This window comes from Falco cherrug, chromosome 4, assembly GCF_023634085.1.
Source record: "Falco cherrug isolate bFalChe1 chromosome 4, bFalChe1.pri, whole genome shotgun sequence".
NCBI lineage: Eukaryota > Metazoa > Chordata > Aves > Falconiformes > Falconidae > Falco > Falco cherrug.
The window spans coordinates 36048360-36068320 of NC_073700.1; the positions used below are offsets into that span (position 1 = coordinate 36048360).

The 19961-nt window shown below is 37.1% G+C and overlaps 1 protein-coding gene and 1 long non-coding RNA gene across 2 annotated transcripts in view; one reads left to right on the forward strand and one right to left on the reverse strand.

Moving 5' to 3' along the window:
• The window catches only part of LOC114016766 (uncharacterized), a 38126-nt gene extending 35110 nt beyond the window's left edge, over positions 1–3016 (reverse strand). Inside the window, exon 1 of the long non-coding RNA XR_003561423.2 lies at positions 2944–3016. This is a non-coding gene — a long non-coding RNA (uncharacterized LOC114016766). The remainder of the gene's footprint in view (positions 1–2943) is intronic.
• Positions 1–19961, forward strand: part of SHISA9 (shisa family member 9) — a 191429-nt gene that overhangs the window by 35490 nt on the left and 135978 nt on the right. The gene's annotated exons all lie outside the window — the stretch shown is intronic.

Below are 19961 nucleotides of genomic sequence, written 5' to 3' on the forward strand. Positions count from 1 at the left end.
GTAATCCCATCAGTCAGCTCCCTTTTTCATGGTACACTGATTTGAATGCTTTTATTATTTTTCCTCGAATATGTGGATTCTGTGGGCACAGTTTTAGGTTCTCTCCCTTTTTTTTTGTGTCGCTGTGCTCCTACAGCTGGAGATGGCGTTTCTGATAAAGCAGGCGTGTGGCCAGAACATTCCCATGACTCAGTAATCCCTGGCTGCCAGAACTATCCCACAGGACTTTTGGCTGCCAGTTGTCATTAACTTTAAATCCATTATCCTTCTGTAAGGAAAAAACACCAACTTTCCCAGGTTGGACTGAAGATACACCTATATAAACAGATCATGTTTATATATCACATGGAAGGGAAGTACATGTTGGTAGTGTTAGAAAGGTTGTTCAGTATCAATTTAAAATATTCACAAGTGAGTTTTAAAAACCACTGCAAATGGGGATCCAATATGCCCAGATAAAAAAAAAAAACAAACAGTGAAAAATTTGCTACAGGTCACTTGTTTCAAGATGACCTTTAATTCTATATTGTGGTACATAATAACACATGGAGGGTCATAGTAGCAGCCCTTGTCATGAAGTCAGTGATTTCAGGATTTCATTACTTACTATTTCAAAGGAGGATCTCTACATTATTATAGCACATATTCTTTAAAAATGAGAAGCCCATTTTTAAGGACTGTGGTTTTTAGAGCTTTTTTTTTTTTTTTTTTTTTTTAGCTTTCACATACTTCTCATACGGTTAAGGTTATGCTGTCTTTTTATCTCCTAGGCACAAACATAGTAATCAGTGTTTTAGTGGGCATTAGAGAAGTTATAAAATATGTTTGTGCCACTACCCTGGGGCTGAAATCAGTGAAGCAGTCCTTTTTCAGAGTGGGAAGAATTTGCTAACTCACAGAAAAAAAAAATAAAATGACATTGCAGTAGACACCTATAGATCTGTGTGTAATAATTACCTAAATTTTAAAAATGCTGTGTTCTTCAAAGTCTTCATGCATACAAGGTCCACTATACAGTAAGCAATATATAGTCATAGAATCAAAATTTAGGGTGGAAGGGACCTTCAGAGGACATCTAGTTCAACCACATGCTCAAAACAGGTCTCAATAGATGAAGTTTCTCAGGTCAATGTTCAACCCAGTCTTGAACACCTCAGAGGACAGACATTGTGTAACCTTGGTGGGAAACCTGTTGCAATATTTAACCACTTTTCTGCAGAGCAGCATCTTTGCAGCTTGCATTGCTGTATGAGATTCCTTCACAGATGCAAGACCTCACACTGTCTCTTATTGAATTTCATGAACTTCTGCTCAACCCATTTCTCCCATCTGTCCAGTCTCTCTGGTCTCTCTGAAGAGCAGCCCTTTCCTCCAGTGTATTCACTGTTCCCCCCAGTTTAGTGTCATGCATATACTTGCTGAGTGTGTACTCCATCCCATTCTCCAGGTCATTATTGAAGACGCTAAATGACATTGGTCCCACTGCTAATTCCTGAGGGACACCACTAGCTACTGGCTGACAGCTGGACTTAACACCACTGGTCAGAATACTTTGATCCCAGCACTCCAGCCAGTTTTTCCCCCACCCTGACTATTTATCCCAGCCGTATCTCATGATTTTGCCATACTGGGACAAAGCTTTAAGTTATGCAACATGCACTGTCCTCCCCCTTCTCGACAGGGCTGGTAACCTCATCTGAGAGAGAGCACTGAGGTTGATCAGGCATGATTTGCCCTTTCTAAATCCCTGCTGGTTGCTCTCAGTCACCTTCTTGTCTTTCATGTATTTAGAAATGGAGCTAATCCCCTTAAAAGCCATAACTTTAACAAGGACGAAGGTGAAGCTGATCACAGATTTTATTACAATAAATTGAGTTGTTACTGTTCCACTTGCATTCAGTAAAGAAAAAAATCTCACACAGAATAAATTACTTAGTAAGTTTTATGTACTTTAATACTACGTCAGTGGCTCCAAATACAGTAAAAAGCTGCAAACTTGTTTGTAGCAAGAAACAACTTGCTGACTGAAGAGGGATGGAAGCAGCATATTACCAATACATGAGATAACCATGAGTCAGTTAATTTCACAGACTGCTATAATGGAGGAATTTTGCAAAAATTATTGAGGTACTTTATTAAAAGGCAGATAAATAGCATCTCATTTCTTTTCTGAGGATCTATGAATAAGAAACTCACTTTTAAAAAACCCTAAATCACTGTTAGCCTTTGGGACTCATCCTGTAAAGTGCTGAGTGAACACTTACTGAATAAAATGTGCCTTACTGAATAAAATTCTAATGAGAGTAATTGAGCTTTGATAACTGCTATGTCGTTAAACATAAATTGGTTTTTAACTAATTGTATTTGCATTGTATTATGATTTCTATTAATGAATGCATCAATGTTTATACTCTGCAAACTCTTCTGTAGTAAAATATTAAAGTCTACACCAGTTAATCTGAAGTGAAATGACCTGGCATGGCACTAGTGGAAAAGGAATTTGTGAAAGAATTTGGCCCAAATCTTCACCATTTATGATTAAGAACAGCAGAGGAAAGGTGACTGTTGGCTTTTTAGACGTTTCTAGACAAGGGAGGCTGTGTATTGATCTCTGCAGCGTAGGTCAGGGTACAGTGGGGTTTCTCTAATTTGGGCCAGCTGCCACCAAGCCTGCAGAGCCTATGCTGCAGCCCCACTAAGCTGCTTACTCCAATAGTAAAGTGTACTGTGGGACCCAATAGTTTTAGATATGGTGAAAGACAGAAAAATCATACAGCCATTTTCCATTTAAAAACCAGAATCACCCGCCAACCAAACTCAGTCCAAAATAAGGAGGGAAGAAACGTAAAGTGGTACTGAATATATCATAATTGAGCTGTATAATGCAACTCTTTGTGGCATTCAGAATGAATACCATGAGGTCAGTGCTAACACAGAACTCACCTGCCGGTCAAGTCAGGAAAACTCAATTCCTTAGCGATGCCAGGTTCATTGCGAAGCTATATTGGCCTTGTCTAGAAGAAAAAAAAAAAAACCAAACAAAAAACAACAACAAAGAGACGTTACACCAAACTCCCAAACCAGCTTTATCCATTTTTCACTTGTAGGGGGACCTGAGGCCAGGCATAGTGGTGTGTTCAGAATGGCTACTGATAACTGAGCATTTGCTCTGGGAATTCAACTTTACACATAAAGTCTTCTTATGTATAGTTGCTCTTGCCTTATTTCATTTCATGTGCTACCAAAGACAATAGTCAACAAATAACCACAAGAATTATTTGTCTAATTGGACTCAGAAACATGAAACTTGTGTTGCTATTCTTGTACCTTTGTCATATAACTTGCCACTGCTCTTAGACCAAATTATTACAATATCTATAAAAACAATTACCCCACAATACAAAAAAAAGTACTAATCCTCTTGAAAATTCTTTTCATCAACATTCCTAATGTTGATCTTATTCACTAGAATATTTGCAGAAGGCAAAAACTGGGAGAAAAGAACATGGACACAAACTTGTTTAAATATTCACATGAATATTTATATGAACAGGTGTGCATTATTTTCTAGTTATTGCTTCCATGAGGAAAATGGTGCAAGTTATGAAAATTAGACACAGTTCAGAAAGCACACAATAATAAAAGTATTAGGGAAAAATTCAGAATTTAAAATCTGCTATTCCATTAAAAAAGATTGATTAAAGCCCATTTTCAGCAGTTTGCATTTTCAAATTCAAATAGTTTAAAATAAAATAATTGATCAATTATATGCCAGCTGACCATGAATTTTATTTCATAAACCAAATCATCCAATTTTCTGATTCCAATACGTTGAATATTCAGTGTCATCCCATAATTCTGGAATGGAAGGCAAAGATAACAAAGATCACTTTCTAATTCTAAGCAGCTGGAAATCTGAAACTCCATTTGTCCGAAACTCTAGCACATTTCCAAGAGCTTCCAATACCTTACGGACCACAGGACAGATCTTGCTGTTTCTGTCCTGCACGTTTGCTGGCATTCAGCATTTCTAATAGGCCTTTCAAGATAATTGTAGTTTAACTTGCTAACTGATACTACATTAGTACTGTTATTTGGACTTCCAGAAATTTGGAGTTTGTTGTCTTTTTTGCCTAGGCATTAGCTGCAAATATTTTGTACAATGTGAGTGGTTGTTCTGTAAACCCAGACCAAAAATAATCCTCCGTGGAGGTGAGCTTTATCTCCAGGGTCTGGGTCAAAGCTGAATGTGAACTTCTCTGGAACTTGGTGCTTGCAGGGAGCTTTTGATTTATACACAGCCATGTGAGATGAGATGGGGATGGTTATTACTGTCACAAATTATAAAGCCAAAGATAAACAAGGGAATTGCTTGACAAAGCAGTGCCTTACATTCTGAACTTTAAAATGGAAAAAAAAACACTCAGACAATTTATGCCTTTTACTTATTTGCTACACACTTAACTTGATTAGCCCTCCCAATATTTTTGATTTTTGAGTTTTTGACAGTTTTATAGTGAAGTCTAACTCATGCAAGGCACTGCATGAAGTTGTGCGCAAATGAGGGGCACCTGTACCCCTGGCTCCCTGTAATGAATGATGCATCGTACTTCAGGCATGCAGGTAGCTGTCTTGGAAATCTCAGGAGAAAAGTAGAGGTGGATACACTGCTTAGCAAGTCTGACGTCGTTAAGATATGCTGAACTCACACTGCAATTTACTACTGTGTGCATGCAACTATATTCCTCTTAGCATGAGTTAGACTTACTGTAGACTTGACTTCCTACTTAACTTCCAGAGATCTGAGATTCTAGGATGCTATGATAAGTAACTTTTTCTTCTCAGATAATATTTGTCAGCATCTCCAGGCAAACTCACTGGTAAAGAAGTTGTGAATCTCCAGATGGATATTAATATATAAATAGAGTTACAATGGTGGAACCCTCAAGTCTCCCAGCATTTTAAGAATGACAATTCAGATGTATCTGGCATTATAAGCATGCCTTTCATACCTACTGAAAAGTCAGGTTGTTGTCATAACAGGACTTTCTTTTCTAGAATTATGCTGTACATTCTGCTAGAAAGCTTTGCATATTTGCATATCACTCATTATTTGAAACAAATGTAAAGCAACATAACCAAATATAATATTGTAGTTTAAGTGTAATGACATTACTGCTTTTTCTACTTTCAACATCTGGCAACTTTTACTGAAGTGCTATTGATCTGAGAAATTGCCAAGAAGTTATTTTTCAAATTATTATCTCTATCTCATATATCAGAAATACAAAGTGTGGCTTACCTAGTTCACTGCAGTGCTGTATTGATCTCTAAGTGATCCTTCATGTGTTCTTCAAATATGCAAACAGCATAATCTTTGTTTTTAAAGAAATAGTTACACACATGAACTCAGGATAAAAATGTACTCTTACTGCAGCCTGGTGAAAAACTGCAAGCCTGCCTCCCTGCAGTATTCAGTTTTCACTAGAAGAACTCTGTTGACATAACAGAGTTCAAGCTGTGATTAACCCAGTGTAGGAAAAAAAACGTGACAAAGATTGCTCATACACCATAGGTGTATAATTCATAATTTTTTCCATCAGGAACAAGGATAAAACCCTACATATACTTAGCATCTAACAACAGAGCCAAAACCAGTTACTGCCATTTGCAAAGTGGCCACACTGGGGCAAGAGATTCTTAAAACTTACGAGGGGACCTACAGAATGAAGGTATATTGGGTAAAAAAATGTGCTGTAAAAGGAACTCTGGAGAAGAAGTAGTACAGGAGATAAGATGCTGCTTTGGTGTTGTCAGCCATCCCATTCTACATTCTACCTTCTACATCCCCTATGAACACACACAGGAGAATCTGCTTTCTGGAATGTATAGGTGTCTGTTTGTTAGATGAACAGAATTCTTCATAACAACCTACTGTTTTCAATGGTGGTTTCAATAACAAACTGGGAAATGTAAATGGTCTGTACAATGTTCTACAAGGGTTAAAGGTGCCAGAAATATATTCAAGTTCAACAGATCATCTTATGGTGAAAAATAACTATGTATGGTATTTTCAGTGCTGAATAAAATATTTTGTGACAGAAATTTCCTACAAAGGGAAAATTGGAGGAGGCATGTTTCCAGTGTAGGGTGCATATATTTGACATACTGTAAAATTCACAAGTATTTAATTGTTGTATTCATAAAATACGAGCAGTGAGCTCTGCAGTTTTCAGCCAGTGTCCTGTCTGATTATGCTATTTTGAGCTAAATGTTTCAGAAGTCACAAGCAGCCTTTGCTAAATGATTATCTATAATCAGCAATACTTACCTGATTATCAGTGACTTCACTGGCTAAAGCACTATATGCCTTTGGAATATTTACCCCTTAGGGCGTTGCTTACGCTGTAGTTAACCCCTCATGAATTTTGCTCATTTCCAAAGGTAGGTGACTACCCAACTTGTGGAAGCATCAGCTCTTGCCTAACAGTTGAAATTTGACATTGATTAGCATCATCAGTACAGGCTGTGTCCTTTTCCACTCCAGTATTTGCAATACCCTTCTGTCATCTGTGTTTAGGAACCATGATAACTTCCGTGTATGTATCGCTACACAGCATTAAAAGGTCTGTTAGAAACTCGTCCTCAGTCTAATGGGTACAGCATTAGGTTACCACCCAACAGCATGCAGTGATAGAGAGGGAAAACAATAGCTTTTCAAACAAAGCTAAGTTGAGGATAATTTGTTTGGGATCACAAGCTGGATCTACTGACAAAAGCTAAATTTCATCTAACCTTTGGGTATTGCACTTCCTTTGTGCATGTCTTTGTGAGGAAACAAGAACATAATAGATTATAAAGAAAATAATGTTCCTGACCTGTTCTATGTTTTATTAAATGTGTCATGACTGGTAGATTCAGATATATTGTTTTGTAAATGTAATTATTTTTTCATATCAGTATTAGGAAAGAAAAGTAAAGACTATTCAATCTAATTTATGAGACACTTTAGAAGATGATTCGAAGCAGACTGATTACAGTGTATCAGTCTTAATTACAGTATATATAAACTAAATAATATGAAATATTAATCAGCTGTTTTCAGACCAAATAATCAATACTCAGAATGGAAGTTAATCTTTTCCATGCACTTAAGTCAAGAAATGAAGACAGCTTTATGTAGTTTCAGGATAGTTCTGGAATCTGACAATTAAATTAAAACAACCAAAATCGCATTGCTCCAAAACAAAAGCATGAGTCTTCAGAAATAAGCACTTGACTGCTTCTTTAAATTGAATTTTAAAATATAATCTATTTTTTATTTGCTTCTTCCAATGTTAAAAAAAAGCATAAATAAATAATTTAATTGAAAAATTAAATTAAGGAGAATCAATTTGTGACACAGTTATGAAAGCATATAAAGATTCTTATGCAATATTGCGCGACTATACTTAATATTTAACAACCAGATTTTCTACGTGACCATAATGTATGATTCCAGAATACTACTTATTTTAATTTGGTTCTGGGATTCTCTCTTTTTTATTGACACACTAAAATCATATCTGTAAAGCTCAGCCCCCTGTCATATCCTGCAGAAGATTCTGATTGGAATATGGAACTTCTTGATGCAAGATATTCACGCTTTAGCCCTTAGACTTGCAGCCTATTTTTTGTCTGGGTTCAGGATTGAAACTTTTCGCTTGTGCTGCTCCTGGGCACTGAATATAAGTTTCAGTTCTTGGTCTCTAGGATTTTAAGACTTGAAGTTATACCCCAAATATGTCGTGGTGCTCTTCACGCGCTCCTCCTCTGGCACACCAGTGGAACAGCAACCACCACCCTACCTGCAGTACATTAGGATTGGTCTCAACATGCAGCAAAATTTTGCACAGAGAGAGCTAAAACTTTCAGGTTCAGATTTCTAAGAAATATTGTATGAACCAGTAACCGATAAACAGGATTTGACTGTGGTTTGAAGCGGTAGAGAAAGTGAGGCAGGATAAGACAGGCAAGCTGCCAAATAAGAAATTCAGTTTTTTCAGCACATGTGAGACCCTTAAGCCTACAACACTAGTAAACAGAATGAACTGGAAATAATTTTCCAGCTTGAGACTAAATGATATGGCAGAGCACATGTCCACACAACTAACTATTCTCACATCTCAGACAGAACGGCACCATCCCAACTGCTTGTTGGGAATAGTTTGTGGCCTGTGCTGTCACCCCAGCCATGCCCAGACGCGTGGGTCGGTGCTGCTGGCCCATGCCAAATCTGTAGTGAATGTGTGAACCAGGGCATAGTATGGACAACTATGGCTGAGACAGAGGACTTGGTTAATTCACTGTTACAGTTTGATTTTCTGAAGGATTCACACTTAAGCAGAAAGGAGGCCCAAGCAGATTTCAACCAACAAAGTGTAATTACAATAGCCTAAAATTATCCCAAGTTAATTTTAATATCTTAAGAATCTTGTGTGCAGGTTTTGTGGCTTTCTGGTGCACAGTGTCTCAAGGCATGCATGCATGTTGGGCTAAATTAATCAGACTCAGGGACAGCACACATCTCCCATTTTGGAGCAGCTGGTGCTGCTAGATTACTCTACCAACACTAGAGTATTGTGTGGCTCCCACTGCCCTCTGGGGCTGGCAATCACGATGAATCAGAGAGATGTGACCACAAGTGTTGAGCATGCCTTCTCGAACCTGCTCCAGTCCCTTCTCTCCCCACATCTATTTACTGCAGCGTGGCTTCTCTGAAGGTCAGCCATCCAGCCTCCCGAGCACTAAGATTTTGTGACTAGGATTTGGCATTTAAATGGCTTTTAGTTTATTTTCAAGGCAACATTTTTGCTTTTTCTCTTTGACTATTAGTTATTCAAAAATGTCAAAGACAATTTCCAAGGGGGAAAAAAAATAAGAAGATCTTTTTTCCTCTCTCCCTGTCTTTGTATACACACACAGAGAGCTATTTTTCTCCGTATTCTTTTCTTATACCGAGGATAAGCGTACAGGTTGGGGTTATTGGTTCATTTGTTCAGCCAATTTTGCAGAACTGACCTTGGCATTCAGGGACAAATAATTCTTTCCAATCAGCAAAAAGGAGTCAAAAGAGATAATCCAATACTGCATTAGATTTGCAAGCAGTTGAAGGTCTTACCAGATTTAAAGATCTTTTTTCAAAGAGATATAGAGGTTTCGCAAAGAAATGCGTAGACCATTATGAACTTGAAATAATAGTTGTAACAGCAGAGAGAGCAGAGGCAGTGTATGATTTCCTTTCAGGTTCTGATGACCTTGGCACTGTAATTATGAGCAAACAGTCCATTACTGTTATGTCTTTAAAAAGACAATAATTGCCCCTACATTTCTTGATTGCTAAGAAAAGGGATTTTGATACTCATTTATCAATTACTTGGAAACATCTAATACCAAGGTTAGTTCCAAATTCTGAGTTCAATTTGCTGAAAGAAAAGTATGCCAGTAAATTTTCAGTCTACCAGCCTTGGGCCAAGATAGGTCTTATGATAGCACTTAAGAAAAAAATAAAGAGAAAAAAAAAAGACGACATAGTTGCCATTACCTATCTAACAACCAACCATCCTTTCTTCCTATTGGTTTTAATGCTCAGCGCTTCACAAGGTTTGACCAGGGCCACATTAATCACCTGCATTTAAATGCCTGCATTATTTCACTCCAATTAATAGATGTCATGCCTTAGCATGAAGGGAAGCCTGAAGAGAATTGCACTGTGCAGAGAGCACAAAAAGCAGCCTAAAAACCAATCAGATCCTGGAATTAAATCATTTCTCTCTCTCGTACCTGCTAATATCTGCAAAATTGTCTTTGAACTTCTAAACGTAGAAGACATCAATTTAAAGGCAACATAAAAGGAGGTGGCAGTCAGTGCCTGCTCTATTAGAGTCACTGTGCCTCACTTGGATAAAACCCCTATTAATCTCAAATTTTGTGTGAAAAAGAAAAGTAGACATTGAGATGGCTTTCACCACTGGCTTGTGCTGATGGCCAGCATAAAGTCTGTGCATCAGTAATTTCTAAAGGCAGGTTTAGTTGGAGCTAGACACCTTCCCTACTGGCAACACGAGCTGGCCAGACACGAATCAACTCCTGTCAAGAAGCTGTCTACTTGATGAGCCATTGCATGCTTTTTCCCTTTTTAATATTTTTAAAATAAAATGTTGAGCCTTTTAAATATTTTTTAAAACAATACTCTTAAAATGAAACAAATGAAAATAAAGCACGTGGTGGGAGACTCTACCTCCTCTTATATGACTTCCTGTAGTTTCCGCTCCCTTTATGAATGAATCTTGCTCTTTTTCATATATTTATTGACACAGTATAAACCAACCATAAACCTGCTTAGCAAAAGCCTTAACCTGCATGCCAAACATTTGGAATTGTACCTTGCAGAAGTGAGATGCATCTGCTTCTAGGGAAAAAGAGGTACATCAGATAAACAGGTTTATAGAGATTTGCTTGGTTTTGCTACGTCTCTCTCGGTTTGTAATTTCAAAAACATGTATGGAGAAGCCTTCCACCTTCTTCAGGGCTGCATATTTGAAACACAGAAATATATATATATGAAATTTTCCAATTATTTGAATCATACCTTTGAATGCTTTTACCAAAACACTGAAATATTAGAAAAAATAATTTTTAGACCAGATTTTGAGAGGCAGATACACATTTGCAGCATTTTAAGGTTTTCATGGCTCCTTTGATTCCAACAGCCTGACTCAAACACCTGTTAGCCATGTGTTTGAAGTATTTTGTTAAATGTAGACCTAAACAAGAATTCCTTGGCTAAGAGAGACTCATCCAAACTCCTGTTTATGAAAGAAAACACATCTTGCCTCGGCTCTTTCGCTTCAGAGAGACAGAAAATTCCTGTTTCTGCTTGTAAAGAGACTGGTGTCAGAGAAGTTTCCAAGGAAATGACAAGCTGCAACTAAACATACTCCTTGTGCAGTGAAGTTCATAGTTAAGAGAACAATAGAGTTTTCAGGTCTTCTGTATTAAGCTTTTCAGGTGAAAACTACTTTTCTAGTACCAAAAACAAGAGTCACACATTGGTCCTGCAAACAAATATTAAAATAAGGGTAATTTCACATGTCAGTATTTAATTCTATAAAGTTGCTAGACTTTGCAAGCCTTTTCAAGATGTGAATATGGTTTAAAAACCCCATCCTTTTAAGGAGCACTTACTTGTTTTAAATTTGCTCAGTATCAGAAATAATAAGGATTTTGTTTTGTTTAAGGAGATGGATTAAACTGATTTAAAAGACCTAAGAATACTTTTATCTATGGATTCAAAAGCAAGCCCATCGAACTCAATAGAGATACATCTTTTCTTCAGGCTGTGGATCAGGTTTGATTGCCAGTTTGATAGCAGAGGCATTGATTTTACTAAGAGCACTCTAATGCTACCTTACTGCAAACTGCTACAGTTATAAAAAGAAAGAATTACAGCTCTCCTGAATGAGCAGAGAACCCTCAAAACAGTGCAGTAAAATTGTGATTCTGAGCAGATTTGTGTTGGCATGCATTCCTCTTATTTGGAGATACTTTGATCCATCAGGATTTGGGTGGTCTCATTGCTACCACCCCTGCCACATAAAAGCCAGTTTAGATCCTAAGAATCCCAGAGGATTATCAGAGTATGCAATACTAAACTGTATCTTTTAATCAGCAAATTTGGAGTTAAAAACCCACAGCTTTTGCACCCATCTGGTGATCAACATCTCTTTGGTCCTCATGTCCATGTCCAGGATCATGCCTAGGCTTTTAGCAAGGTCTTGGGTTTTTTCTGCTGATCCTGGAGTTGCTATTGCCTTCAATGGCACTGTGTTTTCACCAAAAACTAAGTTTGGCAATTACATTCTACCACAAAATCCCATTCAGCTCTTCATAAGAGGGATAAGTAATACAAGCTCTGCTGAAGACCTGATTCTTGTTCTTGGCTTTTCTGTCCGCTGGTTGTAACTGTAGGCAACTTAGAGAGGCCATGTGCCCCAAGGGCTTCCAGAACTCGTGCCTCCCCTGGGCAAGGAGATGTAGCTTGTCTTATTGGTCCAGACGGTTACTAGAGATTAGTATTGCTTAGCTATATTGCATTAATATTCATTCTCAGATCAGGTAAGCTTTAATTAATTGACTCCATCTGAATCTATGTTTGAGGAGAGAATGATTTATAATGACCATTCCTAAAAGCAGCAGAAGGCACACGATTAGCAAGTCAGCACTGATGGGCTATAGCGGTATTGAGAGGCTGACAGAACTGACAAGACTTTCCATAAGAACATTAACGTACAAGTTAAGCTACTGCAATGACCTTACTGTAGTTTAAATTTGAATACAGAACATACATGTAACCTTGCTATGCTATTCAACTGTAAGATTTACTTTATGAAAAATTTGTCCAAATACAGAGACACTGAAAAAAGTACCTGAAACTACTATCAATTAATTTTTGGTTAGAAGGACACCTCAGATAATTGGAGCACTTTCTATTAAGTGCTTCAGTTTAAAATCAAACCAGAGATTTTCTGTCAGTGACCTATTTTAGGAAACGCAGAATGCAAGATACTACAGTGTATATACTGAAGTTGTTTTTCATTACTATTTTTGGAGTACCTATTATTCTGATAGGTTATTACAATTACATATTCATGAAAAAAACAATATAACTTTTTCTGACTGCTACAAAGGTTCCAATATTTACTGTAGGTAAGGATTTTCTAGGGATGAAAATTCAAAGACTGTTCAAAACTCAAGTCTCATAACTGTCACTGTACATGGTCAGAGTTATGATCCATATCTTGTAATATTCTTATTCTGAGTCATTTGGGTGATGTAAGGGACTTTGTAAGATTTACATGAGTGCTTTGAATTAGTATTTTTAAAAATTGTTGTCTTGACATTGGGAGGCCCACCAGAGAGCCAAGTTTATCCAATTCACCTGCTCAATCCATAAAACAAGATCTGTGGACAGTTCCTTATTTCTGTAAGGCAATTTCTACAGTACTGAATTACATAGTTTTGATGCATTTCATTGTTTGTTTCCGTAGATGTGACTCATGGTATCACAAAAGGAGCATTTGAAGGACAAATGCAGAACTATTTTGATTAGTGATGGCAGTTTTTCCTCAAAGAAAAACTTGCTGGAATTAGTTAACACTTGAATATAGTCAGTGGTAATAGACTGATGGGTGAAGTTCTCCTTCTGAAGGTTAGACTTTGGTCCCTCATATTTTTAAAGGGTCTTTCTGAGTATTCTATGCATTTTGAATAGAAGTCTAACCAATTCTCTATGTGGATTCACTTGATCACAAACCTGCTAAGAAGAGCCAGGTGAAAATCTGAAAGATGAAAACAAGTGACCTATGTGAAGGCCAGCACTCTTTTCTTTTACAAAGGCAAGCATAGCTCATGTTATTATTTACCACTATTTTACATTCTCAGTACAAAACAAGTGACTGTAGTATTTCAGTGTAGGCTTACCTATAATTAAAACAAACTTCCAAGTAATCTATTCTGGCTATGCTGTAGTAACAGCTGTCAGATCGAGCAGCACTTTGTAAATCACCTTCTGTTTAACATGCAAGCTTTATTCATAACTATACCATATAAACGTCACAAAGGATGTTTGGTGATTCATAGATGATAACAAAGAACATACTGCAGGACAGACACAGAAAAGAAAGCAGCACGTTCTTGTAGACAGAGCTATTTGGAGTTCCTCACATTATTCCTTGAGTGGTCCCCCAAGGGCATTGGCACTGCCACTGGATTGGACTTCCACTAACTTTGCCTGAAAACCCAGCTCTGCTGAAGCTAGTGTGAATTTTGCCCTTGTTTTACTAAGGGTCAAACTTTTGCTGATGGTTTTATGTGACAATACTATGTTAGTATAGAACAACTGAGTGAAAATTTGAGTGTGGCAGGCTTACGTTGAGTGCAGTAATTCCCCAGGTTCTATCTACCCCTGAACCATCAGGTACCGCTCATACATATGACTAAGTGACATATATGCTATTTTGCTAAATACATTGTAGATGACAGCAAAAAAAACCCCAACTTGCCCAGGAGTTCCATCAGCCTGAGGGAAAAAAAGGCAGGTTTAAACCTGTTCTGGGAACTCACCCAAAATTGTGCAAAGCACACATAATTCTAGTTTGACAACTGTGATCTCTTTAACATCAGGATTTTCACAAAGTTAGCAAAAATTTAAATAAAATTTCTTGTGCCTGACAGAATATCCTAGGAAAGGAAGTCCCATGCTGTTTAAAGCTTGACAAAGCCCAGCTTTCAAACAGATTGGCTCTTCCTTTCAGCTTTTTGACCAGAGAACGTATCTGCTCTGCTGACCTTGACACAACTACACAGACAGCTAACCTTGGAGTTCACCGTTAACTGGATAAGATAATTCAGAACAAATTACAGGTGTTTCCTCAGACTTTGAAAATTTGTCTGCCACTGACTCCATGGTTATATACTGCTGATTGTCGGCGAAGGGGATTTACAGATATACATGATTTTTAATCTGAAGGCATGATGTTGTTAGCCATTGCTCTTGTGTCTGCTGACCTTAAACCTCTCTCCTGGCTGTGACCTGGGCTTTGTGATTTCTGATTGATGATCATCATATGCATCTAAACCATAAGAATGTAAAAATCACTGATAAATAGGAAATCATTTTAGCTATATTGAATTGATTGCTGGAGATTTAAGCTCTGATGCTCAAGGAAAAACTTTGTTCTTGGTTACAGGGGGCTTTCTCCCCTCCTGCTGTTTGTGATATTTGATCGATTGCCTCACTCAGGTATGATTGAATCTGCCACAACTGGTAGAGATTAGATTTGTCCAGAAGTTTATTCTACTACTTTGGGAAAGAGGTGGACTAAATATTTCTGCAGACCAAAATTTTGCAGTGCTGCTTTTGGGGAAGAAAGCATTTGGACTGGTCTTCCCATACTGTAATAGTAAACATATGTTTGTGTGAGACACATAGCTACCAGCTCAACTCAGAGCAGATGAGTAACTCAGAATCCTAAATCACCGAGTTGGTAATCTTTCTACCAAAGCTGCAATAAGCTACAATAAAAAGTAATATCTAGGACTGTATATGGATGTGTCACTTTTTCAAATACTAAAGCTTTTCTAGTGACAGCTAAACATACAATGCCTGGTCAGCTCATGTACAGCAATGAATTATTATTTTTGCTTATTGGTCCATTTTATACAATTGATCATAGAGAAAAGCATCATTCCAGGCTTCTAGTCATACTTCAGTCTTGCATAGCTTACATACTTCAGAGTGTAAAGTAGGTCTACACAGAGAGATTAAGGTAGTATAATGAAAGAGAAAGCAACAGAAAGGAGACTTTTTTGAAAAATAAGTATCAGTTAAAAATTAATTCTTATTAGCTGTTTCTAATCAATAACACATTAGTATTGGCACTACTTCAAAATCAGTAAGGAGATAACATTCTGTCACTTCCAAGCATTAGAAACAATTGTTAGAAGTATTCCCTAACCATAGAGTGAATTTAATTCTCTGTGGTTGACAGTGGTAGTTTTAACTGTAATTATGGGAGATGGTGGTGTGGATGACTTCAAGAGCAAGAAAATACTTAAGCCAAAATTTACAGATGGAAAACAAACTTAGAAATAGTATCAAACTTACAATTAATTGATGGTAACTAAAATTTTCATTATGATTATAATGTAACAGAAAAGCTACAGCTGCATCCAGATTTTTTTTCAGTATTTATTTTCAACTTTAGATTTTTCCCCCTCTTTTACTCTTCTGTTTTACAGCAACTGTCAGAGAAATCATATTACAATAAATTTGTCTTTTCAAAGCTCTAAAACCTCATACCATTACCTGGCAGCTAATACAAATCTAATCAGCTCATCTAGACAAGTTTTCATTGAATGTTGAAATAGCTCGTAGTTGCCCTTGGCCAACTTAACTACTGCCTAAGAACTGCAAGCCTCAAAACCACCTACAAAACAAGCAAACAAACAAAAACCCTACAAGCTTTACAAAAGGCAGAAACAATCAATCAGATCCTGACAAAAAGAGACCTTCCAAATGTTATGCTTATTTAAATTTTTCACACTCTTTCTTTGAAATGAAGAGACAGTGTCCACATATCCTTCACAGTTCATTAATCTTACCAGGGTACAATGGCGTATTAATCAAAACTAGTGAAAGGAATGCTGTCCACAGCTGACTGTAATATACGCAAGATGTCTCATTGCATTTCTTTGGAGAAGCATGTTTCTCCAATGGATTATCCCTAAGGATGTAATTCCAAACATAGGCATTCCCAGCATTTGCCTAAATAAAAGATTCTTTGCATTTTTGTCAAGAATTCATTTGTTTTACTTAAAGTAACTTTGCTGTTGAGGAACAAACAAAAAACGAATTGGAAAATTCTCTTACACCTCTTTAAATTTCACCCAGGTGTTAATTTATAACTTCAGTGAGATAGGAAAAAGAAAGAGTTGTGATGGAGACATCTACTGATTAGAAGTCTCACAATAAGTATTAGAAAATAGAGCTATTTGTACAGCTTGACAGTTGAAGGATGTACATTAAAATATGCAACCTCGGCATGTACCCTAGAGTTGACAGACTAACTACAATATAGAATTTTGGGAAGAATAACAGTAACAGATTCTTTGACTTGGCTTTCACCTCTTTGATGGCTAGTAATCAATACCACAGCTGCAATAGAAAGCGATGCCATTGACATAGTGTTCGTTGCTTTTCTGTCTTCAGGAATTAGATCTTTCAAGTTACATGTGATCAATCATTAGTTTAATCATTGTTTTGGTGTTTTAAGTTTTATCAAGCACCAGACAGTGACCTTTGAGGTTTTGAATTTTCAGTGCAGTTTTAATTCATAATAGTTCTTGGCACTCCACTGATACATGCGTTTCTTGCATACCATTATAGTTGCAAACAGAAGCCCATATAGCAAATCTAGAATGTATCCATGAAGCAGCAACACATGAAGCTTTCAAACACTTGCTTCGGACAAATGCATTTTAAATATCAAGAGGCATTAACGAACATCATAATAAAAATAACCTAGAACTAGACTTTAAAGAAAACATATGCACACTTTCAATTCCTGCAATAGCATACACCAGACTTCGTCAAATTTACTGTACTTATCTGGCTTAAAAAACTCTCCCTTTCTCATGTCCTCTCCTCCCCATGTGGAACATGCATTCACTCTGTTGAAGTATGCAACTTTCCTAGGAGACCTAACTATGGGTCTTGAGCAAGTCCTGCTAACGGGCATTCCTCAAACCGTGATTTTTCATATGTTAATAGACAGTTAATGTGCTTATGTTAATAAGACATTTTCAGTGTCTTAAAAAAAAACAAACCCAAACAACCAATACAAGAAACCCTGTAATTTTCTAGACTTTTCAGAATTAAATATAGGTATAAAATTCAGAATCCACTTGGATATAAGAATTGTGCTTTGGCACAGGTGTCACAGTACTAAACTACTATAGTACAACCAAATATAACATAAGAAAATACCCTACCAGAGATGAATTTTGATGATAGCTGCTTTTCCATCTTGGAGTTTCTGTAAGCTGCTACGGACTAAGGAAACCATCACAGCCACCCACACCCCCTCCCTGCAGGCAGTGCTCTCCCCACCCTCCCATCATCACCCACGTGACTGACAGGTGGGGCCATGGCCTTCAATTAGGCACAGCCAATCCTTCTTGAATGGGAGGACGATGAAATCTGTAGGCATTAATTAAATCAAAAAGGTATTAGGCTTCCTCTGATTTTACTGAGATTTGAGAGATCCTGGGAGTGAGTGGATTAACAAAACCAAGGTGCAACAGGAAAAAAAAATCAGTATGAGTTAAAATATATTTTTAAGAGTTATGTGAGAAAAGATCTGCATGTGGAAGTAAGGTGAAATCCCAGGTGTTTGGACTGTTTTATTTGACCTTTAGAGCCTTTATTCATGGAACACTGCCACAAGTGTAGACTCCATACCCCCATTCTGAGTAGTGTGAAGATGTAGAAGTAGAAAATTTATGCTTAAAACATATATATTTGACAAAATTAGAGCATCTATAGGTGTCATTTTTTATCATTTTCTCAAAATTTTAAAGAATCTGTAGATCGATATCTGTAGGAATATGTTGTATTTTAAATATTTTCTGTATTTTTCCCTTTAAGAACAAAAACACAAATGTAAAAATGTATTTAATTTTAGTTCCTGTGTTGTTGGGATTAAAGTTTAACTGATTCAAAGGACATACATGCCCGAGAAGACTGTTTTACGGTAGGAATAACTGGACATGTTTCCACATTAATCTAATTGAAGAACAACTCTTTCTGACAGCAGCTCTTTCTTAAAAACTGTGTTTTAAATCCAGTTCCTCAAAAAGGAGAATTAGTAGAGCAGGAGATTCCAGCTGTTGTAAAAGGCACTTTAAACATTGCATATTAGACTTGTTTTCAGAAAGGCAAGTAACAGAATCTCTTACGTTTTTTGCTACTATGGTGTTTTGCCTCTTTAGCATAATAATAGGTGTATATATCTTATCCCTTGTAGATTTTTTTAAGTATTAGGGAGTGCTACTAAGCAATGCAGTAAAAAAAATGTGAAGCAGGAGTGTGAAGAATGTGGACAAGATCAACTCACGTTTTAGTCACATGAACCATTCTTTTCTTATTACTGAATTGTCGACCTACAGTTTGGTGTTAATCTATAGTTTGGTAAAGAAATATATTTGTTTTACCTGCTGGACATAAGGGATGAGGTCAAGTAAGCCATTCGTTGCCTAGCATGGGTCTTTGAGAAAGAACCAGGAGCATGTACAGCCCTGGCACAGCTCTGCTGCTTCTCACCCCCGTGCTCAGAACACTATTATTCCGCCACTATTTGGTAAGATAAAGCAGATTTGAGAGCTACACAGGCACTAAGGAGGTACGCGCTGTACTCTTTCTAAGCAGATGCAGGGAAGTGTCCCTGTATGAGCTGTGGCCACCAAGGTACAGTGGAAGCCGCAGGGTTTCTGCATCCCCAGCTCAGCACCACGCATGTGGGCCCATGTCTGTGGCCCATTATAGCCAACAGGAGTCATGGCAGTGACTGCAGTGGGCTTTGATTCCAGCCCTGGAGAGGAGTTAAGGGATCACTTAGCATAAAGAAAGGCTAAAAAATCTGAAGAGCAAAACAATTGCTTTGAAATATTTCTTCATTAAATCCTCATAGAAAGGACTCTGGCTATCAAACGCTCTGCGGCATAAAGAAAGAACCAGACTGTATTTTCTAACTCATGAATTGTTTGATGAGTATTAGCCTTTCAGCTACTGGGAAATAACCAACTGATCCTCCAATCTACAAAAAAAGCCGATAAATAGGAAATATTACATAAAAATCACAGCACATTTAGGCATGTTGAATGAAGAAATCTACGTTTATGTGTTACTGCAAGAGTCTTTTGTTTTCTCATATTGTTATATTTCTTTACCATGTGTTTTTCTGTTTACAGGACAAAGCATTTATAAACAGGGCAGAGATTTTAGCCAACTATTACATATAGATGCACATTAATTCATGCTAAATATTTTTTGTAAAATATCTATATTTCAGCAATATAAATTTTTAATATGGATAGCATTGCATTCTCTCACATAAGATTAGTTTTTTCATTCATCACCTCTACAGTTTTCTGCCTTGCAGCCCTGCATTTTATTTGTAGTTACTGACTTTAACTGTTAGTAAAACTTACCCTTAGGTCCTTTGTACAAGTAATGACTTGGGGTAATAGTAAAACCTAAGATTTAAAATGAAATGTAAAATGTTGATGTTGCTCTACTGTTGCCCACAAAAAATGGGGAAAAAATGAAGGTCACTTATTTAATGGAAACAAAAGAAAGAAGT